This window comes from Pinus tabuliformis, chromosome 5_1 (assembly GCF_031772625.1).
Source record: "Pinus tabuliformis cultivar Carrire ecotype Pingquan chromosome 5_1, CPIR1, whole genome shotgun sequence".
In the NCBI taxonomy this organism is placed as follows: domain Eukaryota; kingdom Viridiplantae; phylum Streptophyta; class Pinopsida; order Pinales; family Pinaceae; genus Pinus; species Pinus tabuliformis.
Window position 1 is genome coordinate 879,300,693 of NC_142305.1, and position 20,550 is coordinate 879,321,242.

General features: G+C 38.6%; 1 long non-coding RNA gene across 1 annotated transcript in view; it reads right to left on the reverse strand.

The window, feature by feature from the left end:
- The window catches only part of LOC149167630 (uncharacterized), a 57,480-nt gene extending 47,281 nt beyond the window's left edge, over positions 1-10,199 (reverse strand). Inside the window, exon 1 of the long non-coding RNA XR_016260569.1 lies at positions 9,857-10,199. This is a non-coding gene — a long non-coding RNA (uncharacterized LOC149167630). The remainder of the gene's footprint in view (positions 1-9,856) is intronic.
- Positions 10,200-20,550: the final 10,351 nt, after the last annotated feature.

Sequence of the window (20,550 nt, forward strand, 5' to 3'; positions counted from 1 at the left end):
CCATACTTTACACCATTACTAGACACATCTGACATTGCAGAACAGCTCACACCCACAGAGTTAAATCCAAATTGCATGGAACAAGCTGCAACTAATCGGATCATGGACACACAGATCAAGCACACTCGCCAGCAGAACATCCAATTGTATCGAGTTGTCAAAGCAGGCCAACTCCTTCACCAAGGCAAGTGGCTCACCAAGGACCAAGTTCAGCAGAAGTTTCCTCATCTCATGGAGGAACTCAACGCAATGGGGACCATTGCTTCCAGGGGGGGGGATGATCCAAGTGGATATTGGTGGCCACCCGCCAAGTCCACTTGGACCCCCACCATGGTTTCTTTTAGCTTTTCAGTTTCCTAAATTGCAGCACATACTACTATTTTTAGCAACCTTCGGGTCCTGAACTTCTGGAGCCGTTTTGAGACCCTAAACGACGTTTTTGGGAAATCTGGGGGCAACATGGGTCCATGGACCGATGTTGCCCTTCCCAAAGTGGTAGTGCTCGAATAGATCTTTCTAACGAGCTATTGTACGCGTCAAACAGAGATCATATGCCAAAGTTACGACCCCGGGAAGTTGATGTACCAATTTACCCAAACGGGGCCCACAATTTGGCGTTTCATCTTCTAGGGTTAGGTTTTGGGATGTGAAGAGTTTTACATTGTTTCTCAACAATAAATAGGCCTTCGAGCCTCATTGTAACACAGTTCATAGGCATGTAGCCACCAAATCTCTTCTCAGAGATAAGCTACCATCACCTTAGCTATTTATTTCCATTTTCTGTATGTAAGCATATCTCAGTGTTTTACATTAATGAAATGAAGTATTATTTCTGCTGCATCTTTGTGTTTATGGTTATCTCTATAATTTGTTGCGTTCCTGTTTAAATCGGGATCAGTAAGTTTTCATTCGATACATCTCAGACATGTACCTTCATGCTCTTCTTTGAATTGAGGCATCCCTATCACCATCTGTCTCACATCGGGTAGGGCCTTACATTGAAGATGGGCAAACCTCCGGTGCCATAGAAGAGATGTGTCACACGACATGTTCCCCAATGGACTTCCTGCAACTTGATACAAATTGCCAATCCTGAACCCAAGAGTAAAAGCATCTTTAAAATTCCTTTTCCAAACACGTACCTTTCCATCGATGAATGCCACCTTGTAACCTTTGTCTTCCATTGCCGAAATGGACACCAGGTTTTTCTTGAGATCAAGTACATAAAGAACTTCTTGTAAATGAATCGAGTTACCTTGATCCAATTGAAGAGTAACATTCCCTACACCCTTTACGGGATAGGTGGCATTGTATCCAAGAATAATCTTCAAGTTTCTTTCCTTCCCTATCAAATTAGAGAGTGCTTCCTTGTATCTGGTGAATTTCCTTGAAGCACCACTATCAATAAGCCAATTTCCTAAAGAGTCCAGAGGAGAGGTATTGGAGAGGGCCAATATAAGATAATACTCCTTTTGCATATCAGAAATTACATTTGATTCTTCATACCTGGAGTTCCTTACTTTCTTGGAGGGTCGACCATTTCCTTGATGTCCCGCATTACTTTGACCTTTGCCATTGTACCTCTCATTTCTTCGATTGTAGTTGCCCCTGGAATGATTGTGATCATCATCATGTGATGTGTCCCTTCTATTTGGACATTCCCTCCCATAGTGACCAAACTTATTGCAAGCAAAGCATCTGCCTTTCCTTCCACCCTTAGATCCGGGCTTTCCATTGAATAGACCTTTAGGTAAGCCCCCAGACGCTTGTCAATGGAATCTCTGATAATCTTCTTCGCTTTGACTTCACCCTTGGTGTACTTGTTCTTTGTAGCAGCCGGTGCATTTGATGGAGGCTCAGCGATTTTACCCTTCATGTAATCCAACATTTCTTGCTCTTCCAATGTCAGATCCAGAGACATCTTCCATTCGCGATAATCAGACTTTTCACGCAGCTTGTCTTCAACCGGGAAGTGAGATGAAGAACACATTGAGCCTTTGACATTGTCCAACTGTCTTCGGTGATTGCTCTTTCACTCTTGCTTGGGCTTTGTCTTCACCTCACCTATGATACCATGTTAATTTTGGTATGTTCTATGCTTAGAGCAATTTACTTCAATTTTTCATATTAGCCCAATGACAATATTCAGATTAGTAATCACATCAGCATGATACTAAAATGCATATAGAACATAAACATAAACAGCAGAAGACAAGCCAAGACAAGAGGACACAAGATGTGGCACCAGCCAGGGACAAACCCCAATGTGGGGAAACCCTTGATCAATTCTTCTTATATCCTTCAATAGTTTAGCAAATAGAGAGAGAGAGAGAGTACAAGCATACAAAACTAATATTTATGATAGCAGTAGAAAGACCATCATTCTACTAATGATGACAAATCAGAGATGCAGCCATGAATTCTCATGACAGTCTTCAATCAATAAGAGTGTTGTAGTAGATCATCAATCTAGAAGCCCTCCTTACTGCTGCAACATTCCACTAATAGCTTGTAGCACCTACAGACTTAAAACACTCATGAAGAGTACTGTATCATATCCTTTTTGGTAGATCATCAATGTTGTTGCAATATTCCTCTAATTGTCTGCTCCTACAATTCTACTTAGTGCACAAGAAGAAGCCCTTTAACCTTCCACGCTGTCAGCCAACTAAGCCCTCCAAGGGCTGCAGTCAACCTAGGAGAGACTCTCCTAATCCACGTTGCCACCTATACTCAGTGTACACTGCAATGCTGCCTTGGAACAACCTTAGTTGCTTGCTATGGCTTGCAGCCTAGCAAAGCAGCTAGTTGTAGCTTCAGATTCTTCAAATAGGCCCAAGTAAATCCTTGGACCTTAACTCATTCCTACTCATAGCCTTTAATACAATGCTGTCACCTACAACAATTTATGTTGCGATAGGACTCCTTTTGTTGTGGTTAAGGGTCTCTCTTAACTGTGAATAAGTGCCTTCCTTAACTGTGGTTTAGATTTCTTCTTGATAGCGGATAAGAACCCTTCTTAACTGCGTAAAGTAGCCTTTCTATCTGCGGATAAGAACCCTTCTTAACTACGTAAAGTAGCCTTTCTATCTACGACTTTAGACCTTAATTGCGGATTATGTAAGAGCCCTAAATTCATAATTTAACAAGGTCTAACAAATTCATGTTCAGAAAAACTGTGAAGCCTTTCAATTCGATATTTAACAGAGTTTAACAATATTTCTACTCACAAATATGAAATTTTAACACAGATTATCTATTCTTCTATTGAGTACCAACCTGTCTGCTCTGTCGCGACTCCTGCTCCTGCTGCGTTACCAAAAGACCGAAACCACCCAGCCAAACTGAGCATAACCTCGATACTCAGTCCAGTAAGCTTCTCAATTGAAGCACACTGTTCCCCCGTGCCCAGCAACCTCAGAACAAGTAAGGCTCCTTCCCACTGTGCTTCTTCCCACTGTCCTCCGATTCTTCGTTCTTCCTCCTTTCTTCCTTCTTCTTGGTTTTTCCCGGTTCAACCCCCTCTAAAAACTCTGTCTACCTCTATATGTAGCTTTCCTTGGCGGTGACCGCCCTCTTCACCAGCGATCCCACCGTTTCCCATCGTAGTGACAGCTTTTTCCTTTATGAACGTGAGTCATAATTCTTTACAGGTGTATTTATCTTATATTTAGGGTTTAGTTTAATTTAAATGCCTTAGGTTCATATTAAATTCTTTTATTTTGATTTACTTTATCATTTTAATAATTTATTAATATTGTAGGATATATAATTATATAACCATATATAAACATTAACTTAATTTTTTTACATCTATTTCTTTATAACCCTTTTAACTTTATACTTTTATTTTAAATTTATATCATTGGTATTTGCTCATTAATTAAGATGCATTAAGCAATATGTGTGTTAATGGGTGAAGGTAACTTCTATTTGAAGGTGTATCATGATATTCAACATTTATAGTTAATTTTAGAATATAAATACTAGTGCAATACATGCATATGTAGCTATCATATGCATGCATCGTATGCATGCTAATACTCTTATGCTCTCTATATTAAAAATGGGTCATTACAGATTATAAGCCTCTAGTTAACTGTGGCCAAAACTCTTCTTCAACCTCCTTATGACAGCGTATAGATCTCATCTAAACTGCGGTTAGGATTGCGGCTAGGGCTCTTTGCTTGGACTACAGATTAGGGCCTCTTGACTGCGTTTTAGACTGCGGATTAGGGTTCCATTTATGCTGCGTATTTAATCTCCCTTTAACTGCATCTAGGGCTAGAGCTCCCCTCTAGGATTGCGGCCAGATCTCTCCCTTACCTGCGACTAAGTCTCTTCTTTACTGTGGCTAGGGTAAGGCTAGATCTCCCTCCCTTTAGGATTGCGGCTACCTGTGTATAGAAGCCTTCCTCTTGTCTGCGGCTAGGGCTCTTTTAGAGCTTCCTTAGACAGCGAATTGAAGCCTCTCCTTGCTGCGTAGAAGAGCCTCCTCTAGGACAGCGTATAGGGTTTCTCTACTAGACCTCTCCTTCCACCAAAACCCAAACGAGTGGAGAGAGAGATCACAAGAGATGAGTGTGTGAAATGACTTGAAGACCTATTCTATTTATAGTGCAACGTTGAGAATAAGTTGGGGTAATTTGGTTGCTGGCCAACCTTGACAAATTGTCAAGTAACACAAATAAATTCATATCTCCATGAATACATGTCGGAATCAGATAATCTTTAGATCAATCCTACACCTCTCAATGAGAGGAATCCAAGAAAAATATCAGCTGCCATAAATAAAAAGACCCACATGGAGTTTGGCCCTAGTTGCCAATTTTAACAATATCACAAAGACATATTTAATGGTCCCTGTCAATCTTCGAGAAGCAATTTTGCAAGAAGTCATGAATTCTTATTCATGAACAACATAGAGTGCTTCAAGTGTCATAACATTGGACATATGGCATGTGATTGTAACTTGACTTGGGCCCCTACACAAGCTAGAACCGTGCCAGAGAAGTAAGTTACACAAGTATGGAGAAAGGAGCAAATTGAATCTAGAAGTCTCTTGAACACTCCATCCAACAACACATGTTGCTGACCTGATTAAGTTATCCTTGATATTCCAAGTATTTGATGTGGAGACTCTGCCAAAAGGAAGACCATGCATACAGTTAGGGGGAGCTTATGATGATTAAGCATTCTTGCAGAAGCCATCCGTGAATGTGCCTTATGAAATCCTTGATGAGCTATATTGACAATCATTCTTTGATAGATCATTTCTCAGGAACACTCCATTGAAGAACATGATCTCTTATCTATCCAATGCACTGTTCTTGAAGATGTCTTCCACTTGATCACTAAGCAAGTAATCTTTCCTGAGCTAGAGGAGGTTGTGCAGACAGGGGGAGTTGGTTCATCACACGAAGAAATGTAAACACATCTATCATGGACCACATTTCCAGAAGGAAGAGCACCATGAAAGGGGTAGTAACATACCTATAAAGACCTACTATTGATGAAGAAAAACAGTAGTTTGACAAGGGGAGTACTTGGGCACCATGTTTTCCATTGATGTCAAAGGGGGAGAGAATGTTGGAAGGGCAGGAATATTGCCATCAATGACAAAGGGGGAGACTGTTAATCAAGGTTGTCATTGATGTCAATATGACATTGTTGAAGATGGAAAACCCTAGAATTGGATGTTTCCCTAGCCTCATTGAAGACTTTCTTTATGCCCTTGTCCTTGGAAACCCTAGGTCTATGTAAAAAATGTCCTTATGTTAAAACCCTTACCTTAGCATGATGAAAAACCTCCAAGACATACCCTAATGAAAAACCTCCAATGATTACCTATACACTCAAAAATATTAATTTGAATCATACCCTAACTCTTGAAATATATATACAAGGAATATATACAGGGGTCATATATACTTGAACGTTTCACTAATCTAAAATCATTGGACATTATTAAAAAAAAATGAAGAGGTAACATTATTAGATAATGGACCCCATAACAACTCCTAAAACGTTGATTTCCAATAATACTACCTCCACGTAATACACCTCTCCATTATATCACATATGTGCGTTGTCAAGATTTTCTACTGAGCTTTGAAACATTTGAAAATAAATCGAATGTGATACTGCCACAAGTTGCATAGCAAGTCGGCTCACCCAAGACGTGTATTTTCATATTTAAGAAATCTACTATAGATAGTACTATATACAGAGTTACGCTTTTATTCATTACAGCATTAATTTGACGAAGAAAAATACAAGAGTTCACAACTCATGACCTGAGAAGATAGCAATTCGGAGTTCACATTTCTGGGTTATATATTGTAAAAGCGATTCGAACTACTCCATGGAGTAATATAACTCATTTCCTTCGAACCGGTGGAGATATAACTGTTACAGATCCCTTGTTGAAGACTGAGATTATTTGATGGCTCTCCTTTGAAGACTTGTCTCAAAAATGGGCTATCTTTTGCACACTTCGGACCTGTGTAAATAATTTATTGTAGACCTTTTCTTTTGCGGATCTAAGACTCTTGTTGCAGACCTTTAGTGGCACATTTGTAGATTGGTTACCTTGTGGCAAAAGACCTCAACTTGTGGAACCTTAGTACATCCTTTTAGGCCTATTGAAGCAACAGACCACAGCTCTGTTGAAGCAACATATCTCGGCCCTACTACATAAAAGAGCACGAGATTGTGGCCCTGTTGAGCATCGGTCCTACTACAAAAAGAGCACCATACTTCTGCCATGTTAAGCACCAAACCTTGGCTCTATTGTAGAAGAAGCACTAGACTTCAGGTTTTATAAATTTGCAACTTGTATTACTATTGCAAACCTACAAACCTATTAAGGCTTATATCTGTGATGGCTTATTGAAATGAAGTGACAGTTTTGATAAGCTCGCAGTAATCTGAGGTAACTCATATTTGGAGGACAACGTTTTGGGATCAAGGAAGATTATTGAATTACATTGTTACATCAGTGAAGCAAAAGTATAGCAAAAAAGGAAAGCATTGAAGTAGACTTGAAGGCTATTGGACAGACTGAGAAAACATTGTGGAGTTGTCTGTTGAAGTGCACTTGAAGATATTTGTAGAACCTTCTTGAATAGTTTGAAGAGAACAATTGTGAAGCAGTCCTTGAACCCTCGAAATTGTGTTGAAGAATCATTGAAGACTCTTGTTTAAAGACTAATCTTTGACTAGATATTGGAGCAGCATTTGAAGAGAATTTGAACACCTTGGAGAATATCTTGGAGCAACACCTGGAATTGAAGATCGATGTCTTCATCAAGGGTTGGAGCCCTATATACTGTACTTGATTCATTATAAAGATTATATTAATAAAAGCATTGCATTTATTCCTATTTCTTATTTTGTGTTCCAAATATAATTGATTTAACTGATAAAAGTAATAATTGAAAAGGAATATTGATTCACCCCTCCTCTTAGTATTTCCAACAATAGGAACCACATAGTCAATACATACCACAGATCAACGAACAAGAACACCTCGAGTTGCACCCCAAAGTCTTTTATTATAGTAGAAAATTATTTCCTAGCGAGACAATAGTTTACAAAATGCTTCAACGGCAATTCTAGCCAGAGATCAATATGACTAGAGACTCAATTGTTTCTCTAATTTATAGATGAATCCTCCAAATGGAAAAGTAACGGCTAGTTTCTTTGATCCTTGTCAAAATAATCTTGGTCGTTGATAAACACTTCAAGATCTTTTAATCTTGGCTCTTGATTTTTTATTTTTGAGGAATTTTCGAATTTATCGTTTAATTCCATTTTAATTAGCTCAAAATTAATTATTTTGAGTTAATTTTCTCAAAAATTTGACTTTGACTTAACCACCAAAGTCCAAGGGTCCAAATTTTCTTGAAATATACAATATTCTTTTGGTCAAGGACCTTTAAAAATTATCTTTTAAGACCCACGAATTTTTCCATTTGGAGAATTTATTTTCCTATGACAATTTATTTTGACTATAATTAATTAATTTTCTAGCTTAGGATTTAACTTTATTTTGCCAAAAAAATTAATTAACTTATACATGAGGAAATTTAATTATTTTTTCAACACTCTAATACATAAGATTTTTCATTTACAAGATTCAAAGAGGGAATACACATTTGGCTTAGACCCTCAAGGCACATAACCCATCTACTACACAATATGATCTAGTAAACCAAGTGATTTGTACGAAAATAATTAAGCCAACTAGCTTGAATTATTCCCAAACCACTTTTATATCAGACTCGACTAAAAACAATAAATTTTACCCTAACATTGGGGTTTAAGCTGGAAGGAAAAAAACTTTTATGATTAGTCGTGTCTAAAAACACAGGTAATCAGCGAGGTTAAAAAACCTCCTAAGATGAAATCCATCATCAAATTATAGGCTTACCTAGGTTGTTAGATAGACTCAAGGTTTTAGTAAGATCATTTACATTACATAACTTGTACAATGAGATAACCATGACACATGAACTGCTGATATGTGATCCGATCCTTGTTGAAAAGTTGGTACTTCCACTTTCCTTGGAACTTTGACAATTTGAGTGCAACAACTCCTCAGGGCATTGAAAATCCCCACTAACCATCCCATCCTGTAGATCTTCTCGTTCCGATTCCAACGAGCTATTACACTAAGGTGTTTTGTCAAATATTCCTCTCAAAATGCCACCTCAAGCGTAATTAATTGAGTTAGGCACAATAATAACCCCGTTTTACAAGAATTATCATAATGCAATGGAACAAGAAGCGAGCTCTGTGGAATCAATCCTGATGATGGAAGATGGTAAGTGAACTCCTCCAGACCCCATAAAACATCTCCAAAAGCCCTTGGGTCCATTGATGACATAAACTTGCACCTATGACCTTTCTGCTTTCGACCCTGGAAATCCATCCTAACCATGCCATAAGGAATACCAGAAAAGGGAACATCACGTCGGTTCCCAACAAGACTTTCATCCACACATTTCATAGGGACTACCCCCCATAACCTGTTGTTGGGAGACAGCTAGAACAAAGAGGGCAGGGATCAAAGTTAACACCCCTTCCCTGAGTCGTCGTCGCAGTGACTTGTACAATTTGGGTGACAATAGTACCAATACCACTACAGCTCCACAATTAGGCAAAGGGGGTTTCAAAATAAGGTTTGAAAGTAATAACCACTAAAATATATTGCATATATGACATGCCAAAAGGATAAATATCATAGTCTGAAGGATAGAGATCCATACAGTCAAAGGGTGTTTTATTTCATCATCCAGAGGGATTTTATTTGCTAGTTTCTACCAGCAAATATGCAGGTCAGCATTTCTATAAACAGATTTGGGGATTTGGCTCCAAAGTTCAGAGTTGCTTTTGCTGTTTTCAATTTGTTTTTGGCACAGATCTACACTTGTTTTATGTGGATTTACAGAGTATTGATGCAGAGCTGAAGTTATCTTGTTGTAAATCTGATTTTTGCTAGCTATTGTAAGGGTTTAGCACAGATCTCTGAGCTTTCCTGCAGCTTGCAGTGAGTTTGATTAGGAGTTTCCCCCATTAGGTCAAAGAAGTACTGACCTAGAAGTATGGGAAAAGGTGTTAGTGGCAGACAGACTTTTTCCACCTGATCATTCTTATGAATCCTTACAAGATTTCACTGTGATTTTGAGTTATAACAGTACATTAGTGAGATTAAACTCAGCATCTACATTTTCCTCGGCTAAAAAAGAGGAGAAACCTGAAAAGTTTGAATGAACAGAAGATGCGGAAAATGAAAAAGAAATTCAATCAAAATCCTTACAGTAAATTCAAGCTAAGTTTGTCAAAAGAATACCTGTGAGGAACTTCCTTCAATATTCATTTCTTCATTCACTACAACCTCTTCAGAAGTCAGTTGTTTCAATATCTCCTTGTGAAGAGAAGGTGCCTACACATAGCATTTCAAATTTATAAAGTTTAATGAGTGATCCTAAATGACATAGACAATTTATTTAGCATGCACAAGAAATAGATGAAAACTATCCAAATAAAAGCTTCCACACTAAGGCAAGAACCTCAGAGAGTTTGCAAACTACCAGTGATTATGGATTCTGACACAAACAATGGAAAACATGCATAAGTAACAGTCCTCACCCACCCTAAGATTAAATAGGTTTATCCATGGGAGAGAAACTCCTCACACATCCCATTTCATATTCTAAGGCTTTGTGAGTGATATTGCTAGAGTTTAGGCCCAAAAACTTTCACTTAGGATGTAGCATGAAATTATGCATTTAATAGCTAGAAAGCAAGATTAATATCAAAACCATGTCACGACACATTAAAACCATGTGATAAATATTAATATCAATACATGAATATGGCATCTCCAAAATCCTCAAATAACTCCCTTCAATGGTGACAGGTTCACCAATATCCATGCATGTATATGGCATCTCCAAAATTTTCGAAAGTTGTAACAAAAACATTTTATTAATGTTAAAAACAAAAGTTACATTGTTAGCCATTGAAGAGAAGGCCGTCATCTTTTACCCCCTGACAAAGTTGACTCCTATAATCTAACATAACATAAATAGTTCGCTTTGCTACATGTCACAAGGGTCAGTTGACCAATTTAATGTGGGTGGAATAGCATTAAACAAAGTTTGAATTTTCTTAAGACCAACTTTCAAAGGTTAATATTTCTATATTATTACATTTCTTTTCTTTATCATGATAAGATTATATATAAAATGGCCATGTCCTTTCTAATTGCATCTTCTTATTTAGATTGGTCAGACTAGTTGACTCTTCTTTCAATATTTGTAACTAGAGAATAAATTAAAAGAATGTTGCATCACATCCCACAACCACAAGAAATAACCCTTTGGGGTAAAAACCTTAATGGTTACATCTTTCAAACATTTAACTACTATAACAAATATTTTGGATATATGTTGAAAAGAAAAGAGATATCACAACCCCTTAGTTTCCTTCACTATAGTTTGGCAGTTTCTAAAACATCCTTTTCCCTATATCCACACCCTATCCCACTAGGTTGATCTCCTCCTTCCAACCTATCTCAACAATGGGAAGTGCTAAGCATCCTATAAATCCCCCAACCTTGGTTGAAAGGGATACTACATTGGCGAGGCATTACACATCCACCCATTTTGTTGATAGTTGACTCAATTTTTTCTTTGAGATAGTTTGCCTAGTGGAATTAGTGCATCCACAACAAACATCCATGATGTCATAATCTTACATACATACTCAAATGGTTATGGCAAATTAATTTATAAAGATAATCAAACAAATAGAACAAAAATAACACATCGATGTACACAATTGACGCAATGACCAAGGAAAAATATCAACTCTAAAATTTCATTACATAAATTGTTGAAATTCGAGTGCAAACTAGATTTTTTTATCATGATAATTACTTGTGATTGATATATATGTTTTCTTTTTAGCATTTACATCATTCAATTATGTCATCAAGCAATTACACATTCAATTACACAAGTATAAAGAAAATAAAGATCATAATGCACAAAGACACACCGAGATTTTAGGTTAATGACCAGGGCAAAACCCACAAAGGGGTAAACCCAACAATCCTTTCCTTAGAGAACCAATCCAACAAGAGATATCAAAGTCAAAGATTATAGTCAACCTAACCAGCATTCACCACGTGTCAAAGTCAGCCCCTTGAACATAGAAGATGTACCTCATAATTATTTTGCCCTCTGTTACAATTATCAACCACAGGTTCAGACCTCTGTCACACTCATCCACAGGTTCGGATCTCTGTTACAAACATCCACAAGTTCGATCTTCTGTCACGCTCATCCACAGGTTTGGATCTCTATTACAAATTGTTATGAATAAAATAACTAAAAAAATAATATAAAAAATTAATAAAACGACCATAGTGAACAGTTTAATAAGCTAATAGAGGAGGTAGCATGCTAACGATACAATCTTTTCCCTATCAAGAAACTATGGATAGCCTGCAAAACAAAAATGAATGTGACCACCCAAAACAACTCGAGATATACTTTTCAGGTAGTCAATATCACACTAGAATTCCATAGAGAAACCATCAATGAATTAAGAATGAACTACCAAAATATGATGGTAAAGATCACAAAGGAGCAACTGTTTGGGTCAACAAGATGGAAGGAATTTTTGGAGCAAATCCAATATTAGGTGAAGCTTGTGATTGGTTCCTCTGGTGGAATAAAAAGTGTGAAGTTCATTCTTTTCATTGACAAGGGTTCACTACACCATTATTAAAAAGATTCCATGATGAGGATGATGACAACCTATACAATAAATTTATACATCTAAAGAAGAAAGGCATTGTAAGTGATTATACCCACAAATGGGAAGTATTAGCAATACAACATAGTGGATTCACTGAAGAGCAGATATTAAAGATGTACATATGTGGACTAAAGGACTATACTAGTGCTAAATTGAAACTATGCCAGCCAAGCACTATTGAAGAAGCTAGACAGGCAGTGAAACAAATTGAACAAAAGGACAAGTTCAACATGCCATCGTTCACCAAGGAAGATGAAAACCAACAACAATACTTGGATAAGGAAGAGATAAACAAATGTAGATATTGTGGAGGCAAATGGTCGTCAGGATACAGATGCCTCAATAGGAAATTGTATATTTATGAAATTGAGAAAGAGTCAAACACTTCAAGTAATGTGTCAAAGAAAAAGATAACGAATAAAAACAATTGTCACAAGTGTGGGAAAAATTGGATACCAAGACATAAATGTGAGGATATGTCCTTACGCTACTATAAAATAGTAGATGAAAGACAAGTAAAAGTACAAAACCTTGATGAAGAAATCATTATAACGTGCATTGCAGATTCAGACCCTGAGGAAACATCACAAAAAGCATCATTAGCTACAATCTCATGTGTCCAGCAAAATCAGGGTGAAGAAAGCAATTTTTCAAAAGACCAAAAACAAGAAGCGACTACAAAATATGTTCCACCACACCTTCAAAAGAAGAGAACCCAGTGTCCAAGAAGAAAGAACACTAAACTTACAACACCACTGACAAACATGATGAGGGAATTACAACCTAAAACCCTGAAGCTTAAGGGGATCATAAGAGACAAAAATGTCAATATACTTGTAGATTCTGGCAATACTCATAATTGTATAAACATTGATCTTGCTAAACAACTTAATCTTTGTGTGTGCCCAATCAAGGACCTGACCATGACTGTCACTACTGGGAAAAAGTTCAAAGAAATAGGAGAATGTCATAAGGTTTCAATTCAGATACAAGAACTAGAACTATAGACAAAACTCTATGCTCTACCGCTCAAAGAAATGGATATAGTACTAGGTGCAAAATGGTTAATGCAATTAGGAAGCTATAATACAAACCTTGAAGAACAATTCATGGAGTTTAATTGGCAAGATCAACACTATAAATTATATGGTGTTGACGCTCCAAGCCTCAAAGGAGCTGCAAATACATGCAAGAACTTCACCAACACACAAGGCACAAACAAATTCAAACTCATAAAAGCAAATACCCGTCATTCCATAGCAACACGTTCAACTAGAGAAAACCCTGCTTATTATGCCTTGACGACAAAGCGTCTCTAAGAGGGTGGCAATGTTATGAATAAAATAATTAAATAAATAATAACAAAATTAATAAAAAAAATAATGGTTAATTAATTAATTAATAAGCATTAATAAATACTTAATTGTTATGAAGGGGAAAATTCAAATGACATGACCATTCACCTTCATGACCAATCAATGCCTATTTAGGCACCACATCACGAAGGCATGTAACCATCAATCATTCGTTGTAATATCCCAAATGGGAAATTATGGGTATTTTCCTTAAATGCTTCTTGAACAAAATTTCACAACCCAATTCTCATAAATTTAACAGAACGTTGCCATGTAAAATAAAACAATCAACATGTTGCAAACAAGTACACAATAAACTAGAAAAAAATATCAACTTTTATTATAATATATAAACTGGGCTTTACATGCTGAAATAACAAAATAGTTGATATCGCTGGCTGAGATAGAACTGGCCTCAAGGATCAACTCCAATGCTACACGGGCCCTCCACCAAAACTGAACTGAATTGCAACTACTAAGCTCTCCTGTGAATTCTGGATGAATTCACCAAGGGGAGACGGGTACTCACCCAATCTCACTAAATCATCAGGGGGTTTCCTTCTTGGGGCTACCAATGAAATAGAGAACCGAGTTGCCAACCTCTCATACAAGAAGAAATATCAAATCCAAGATGTCCTCTAATGGCCTCCTCCTACTCGTTTTATAAATCTGATGGACCCCTCTAGAACCTTCTATTTTATTATTATTTTAATCATGGAGCAGTTTTCCCTCTTTTTATTTCAATTAAAATATTCTTTTTAATGTGGGAAAAGGGTAAATTGGCCACCATGTCTCCTCAGGTCACTGAAAATCACTTCTAACCATCCCATCATATAGATCTTCTCGTTCATTTCCAACGAGCTATTACACTAAGGTGTTCTGTTAAGTATTCCTCTCGAAACGCCACCTTAAGCGTAATTAATTGAGTTAGGCCAACAATAACCCTGTTTTCTGAAAGTTGTTGGAACGCAACAGAACAAAAGGAAAGTTGTGCATAAGATGGAACATTCCAAGCGAATGCCATCGGATCCCATAGAATCTCCTCAAACCCCCATGAAACATCTCCATAAGCCCCTAGGCCCGCTGATGACATAAACATGCACTTGTGACCTGTCTGCCTCCAACCCTAAAAGTCCATCCTAACCATGCCATAAGGAACACCGGAAAAAGGAACATCACAAATCCTCCTGCCCCAAGATTGCTTGCCCTCAAGCAATCCAAACTTGTGGACCAGTCTGGTGACCCAATGCAATTGAGAACCAATGCCCAAATCCCATACAAACGACCATGAATGGACCCCTCAATGCTCGGATCCAAGACCAATCTCTGACTGAACCTGGCACCAACAAATCCTCCTGGATCCCAGTACCAACAAGGACAAGCATCAATGCTCCATGCCTCCTGTTGTGCTATAGCTCCGGCTGCGAATGCTACCCCATCAATTGCATACCAACTCATTAACTCTCTCCAGTCCAACCCCTGACTCAATACAATGCCAATCCCACTCTCCTGATGCTGGGATGGAATGTTGAAGAGTTGTCGACCTGTATCCCACTGCCAACTGGGGCATGTAGCATCTGACATGTCTAAGGGTCCCTGCTCTACTACGCGCCTGACTAAGAATATTTCACGATCAATAGGATACCAACTCATGATCTCTCGCCAATTCAATGCATGGGCACCTGTGTAAGGAACAAGTCTACTAGGCTAATATGGGTCCCTGCTCAACTCAGGATGCTCTACCTAGTCAATCAACAAGATCTATCTAAGGAAACCTGCCCCTCTCTCTATAATAGGCAAAAGTGGGCAAGATGTGCTACAAGCCCTGTCTATGTACTCCTACACAGGGCTACAGGTTGGAAATACTACAGCTCTACTAGTTGCCACTGCACTTATCTGCACGTCATCAATGGGTAGGCCCAAAGATGGATGCACCACCATCTCGAACAGCTCCTCCCTCCTCTAATCGGAAACTCCATGCTCCTCCCCTCTACTAACCTTCTATAAAACTATTGTGCCAAGCTCCAACACCTCCTGACGACAAGTGTTTGCACATACTACCACCCTGTTGATTGTCTATACATTTGTCCACTCCTCATCAATGGTTGGCCCCAAGAATGTCTATTCATCCTCCTCCATCATGGACTCAACATGAGCCACTATCTGACTGCTCATGCTCCTTAGAGGTGTCCAAGGACTCAACTATAGAAGAAGCATCCTCATCAACATGAGCCACTATCTGACTCCCCAAAGATGACCCATCATGCGTATTGAGCTCCACTATGTGTTGCTCATCCTGCTGCTTATCAATCTCCTCTACCAAACATGGTTGTAGCTGCTTTCAACAACCCCCCCCCCCCCGATTGCTCATGCTCCTTAGAGGTGTCCAAGGACTCAACTATAGAAGAAGCATCCTCATCCTAAAAGTCAGAAGGAATCTCCTCCTAATCTCCCCCTGTCGTCTCCTCGGTGTTACCCATGCATGAGTGGTTAAATCCCCATGGTCCCTTGCAAATGAAGCCAAGACCACTCCTCCTTAGCTCATTCTTGTTGCATGATCCACCAAACCTTAGCAGCTCCTCCCTGGTCAACTGTCTCTTGAACAACCCAATGTTTTGCTCAACCAACCTTTCGGCTAGTTCATAAGTTGCAAGTGAGACCAGTTCTCTCCTCCAAATGGTCAACAATCTAGTCTGTAACTCCCTGCAAATGGCATCAAGGCCTCCCATACATGAAGACAAAATGGACTGCATATGTGTTATGACCACGTCAGGATGATGTTTCCTAATGTTGAAGAAGCATTGGAACATTTGGAGAATCAGGTCATCACACTCCAAATCAAACATGATGTCATAAGATCTAACCAAGGCCATGTCTTCTAGAATCTCAAGCTTCTTCCCAAATGTAGGACCCTCATTGTTATCCAAATCCTGAAAGGTCTCTACTATCAGTCTGAAGACTCTCCTCATTATGTCATCACTGTAAGGAGGTATAGGTGCAGTCAGCATCATGATACTGCTGAGACAGGAGGCAACTGGAAGAGTGACCCCTTCACAAGGGTATTCTAAGAACTTGGTTCATATTAGGGAAAGCATAGCTGGTCTTAGGGCCCAAATTAGTTTCTTCCCCTCTAACTGGTGTACTTTGGAAAGGAGTGCATCCAGTTCTTCTAGTTTGAAAAGAGCTCTTATCGTGACCTTCATGTGTTTCAATTATGTCCCAAGTTTAAATATTTTGTGTCCCAACTCATGCTCTTTTTGCGGCTGCCCTTGCTGTAGCAAAGTGAGTATCCCCTTGGAAAGGGATCTGTTAATTTCTGCTGCAAATTTATTAAAGGAGTTTATCAATATCTTATCCATGATGTCAAGTACATCAAACTGACTCATATAAGACTGTGACAGAAATAATGACCAGACCTCTACACCTTGACTCACTTCCTAGCAGTCAAATTCACTTCCTTGTACACCCTCCAGCAGTAAGATACAATACTATGTTCTTTAATGACACCATCCGACCAAGCACATCAGAATAAATCAACCCAATATGTCAACATGACCCCAACAACTCACTCCCTGGCCCAGTGTACATATAAGACTCTTCCATTAATGCAGTGGTATTACAAATTGACTATCAATCAGACTCCATGCTCTAACAGCTACAGTTTTGTCCTTGTCTTAATTGGCTGAGGACTTTAGGATTTACAAAAATCTGAAAATTTTCACATAGAATTTATATTTCCATATACATTGTAATCACAAATTTGTTTACTGGCAAATAAACATTGATAGACTGTTAGAAGCAGTGGTTCACAAGTATATGAAATGAATGAGAAACTTGGTCTTGCAGCGTTGAAATAGGATGACTTTCCACGTGGCAATATAGTGAATACTCCTTCGTGCAGCCAGCACCTTCTTTAGGCAGTCGATACTCCTGAAAGACTTAACACATCCATACAAATTCAGCGTCCTCTGAATCAGTTAGCCCTGGAATAATTGCTCGGCTTCCTCAATGAATAAATGGACACTTCAGTGAGCAGACAGAGATGGAAGAAAATGAATGGTCAATCCAGCAATGATGTGGATTATTCATCCACAACTATGCGGTACAGAACATCTGAGAATTCGCTCCAGCTTTAAATAAGTTTGACTGGTGATGCGGCCTCTGACTTAAAGAAATTTGACCAAACCAGAATCTGCGGAACAATTTCTCAGTTGATAGTCTCGTCCGCCACCAAGCAGATGCGGCTTCCATGAGTTCTGAGTTACCCAGGAAGGATATAGTGCCTAGATTTAATGAAACGACTCAAAGTGTGGCTATCTCATTTCCTGAATACGCACAGCAGCTAGGAAAAAAGAAACTCGTGGGTCCTCAGAAACAGAGATTTCCTCAGAGAGATTATCTCGTCCTTCCTGAATGTGTTGCCATAGGTATCAAACCGACTTAGCCTCTTAAGATAAGCTACTACAGGCATAAGAGAAATTATTCCAAGAGAAACTCAGGCTTGGAGTATGAACAAATCGGTGGCTCGCTAGCTAGGAAGTCGATCTTCTTTCTATCTGCAGTTAACACCAAGAAATTCTCCACAAGCACTACTCGACCCCTTTGAAATGAAATGATACCAAGACTCAACAATGGCAGCAAATTTACGCTCAGAAAAATGGAGAAATTTTGGCCTTGCACTCCAGACTCGCTCCAGGTATATGTACAATGGTATGCCTCCTCACCAGGGAAATCGACCCAGAAATCTGAAGGAACTCGATCAGATTTATAAGCAGGGGGCTAGGTCTTTTTCTTTTTTCGAGCCCACCAACAATTAGAAAAGGAAGCTCGAGCTCTATCCAGATTCCATGCTAAGAACTCGTCCCTCTTTCTGACCTCTGAAATTTTAATAGTGGGGAATTTATCTGAGATAGCTAACCACGACCTCCACCAATTTGATCACACACTCTACATGGGCTCAAATAATATATCCATGTCTTTCTTGAAAAGTTATCAATGAAGGTGATATAATAGAGATGGCCACCAAGAGAGTGTACAGGGATTGGACCACCCAAGTCGGAATGAATGAGATGGAGGATGTCATTTGTCTTGTTTTCAATGGAGGAGAATGGTCCTCTTGTCTTCTTCCCACTGGCACATCCTGGACATACTCTGTCATGTTGGGCTTGAACCTTGGGAATCCCTGAGACCAATTTATCCAATTTCGGAAGAGCACCATAATGTAGATGGGCCAATCTTCGGTGCCATAGGTCACTTAGATGATTAGTATCATGGACCAATGATAGAAGTGGTCTTCCAATAACCGTGTAGAGTCCATCATATCTTGATCCTAATGTGAATGCATCTCTCATAGGTGATCCAACATGCCAAATAAGAACATTTCCCCTATGAAGGCAACCCTCATCCCTTTGTCTTCCAAAGCAAATATTGATACCAAATTCTTCTTTAACCCTAGCACATACATCACATCATGGAGCAAAATAGATTCCCGAATTCAAATGAAATTTGATGGACCCAAAGTGTTCAATGGGATGAGTGGAGTTGTCTCCAAGAATGATTTTCAAATTTGACTCCCTCTCCACCAAATTAGAGAGAACTTCCTTATAGCTAGAGAAGTTATGAGTGAACCCACTATCAACCAATCAAGTATCCCACAAATCTGGAGGAGATGAACTAGTAAGGGTAGAAATAAGAATATATTCAAATATTTATTCACAACATTACTTTCATACCTAAAGAATTTTGACTTCTTTGGTGGACGACAATCTTCTTCGTGATCACTTGAAGCATCTCTTCTTCTTCTTTCATCTCTTCTAATGTGGTCATTCCTATCGTCATCTCTTCTTCTTTGATCATTGAACCTATTGTTGTTGCTCCTAGTATTGTAGTGTGGTCCATTGTTCTTCTCAGGGATTTCTCGAGCATAGTAGCCTTTCTTATGACAATTGTAGCATTCGATGTGCATGTATTCCTTTCTTCTATTTGGATTTCGAGGAGGAGACTTTCTTGAATTTGATGGACCTCCTCTCCCTGTCTTCTTCTTCTTGTCATGGGTGATGAATGCAGCGGGCTCTCCTTATTCATGCTCTTGAATCCTTCCTCTTGATATCATCCTTCATTCTTCTTGAGTGAGCTTTCCAACAATTTCATCAAATGACGGGAGGACATTGTTGTTACTTATAGCAATAATGAAGGTTTCCCAAATAGGAGGGAGACCTCTTAGAGTCACAATCACCAATTCCCTGTCAGGCACAAATTCTCCAACTCTTTGCAACTGATCTCTATGACGAGATATCCTCATTATGTAGTTTTGCACAGATTCTCCTTTGTTCATCTTTTTGTCTTTGAGTTGATCTTTCAAGGAGATGATTTCATTCAAATTGTTGACTTCATACATGCCAGTTATCTTATCATACATATCCTTAGACCTTCTTAAGTTTCCAACATATGCAAGTAAATTATCTTGTAAACGATTAGCTATAATTTTTTTTTGCTTTTAACTCACCTTTCTTATGCTTGTTCTTGGCAATAGCAGAAGCATTCTCTGGAGGCTCAGGTACCTTTCCTTGAATGTAGTCCAAAACATCATTGTTATCAGCTATGATCTCCAACCTGACTTTCCATGCAGCAAAATTGGATGAGTCACCCAACTTCTCATTTTCCTTGAAGAAGGAAGTCATCTTGACTAGGCTAGATCAGCTCTTTCAACTTTACAAAGATAATTGCTTCAATGTTTGTCTCCTTTTGGGCTTGTCCTTCACCTTAGCTATGATTTCATGATAATTTTCAGATTGTTCTATGTTGAATCAATTACTTTAGCCCAATTCAATACTTCAATCAACATTCTTTCCAATTACAATTA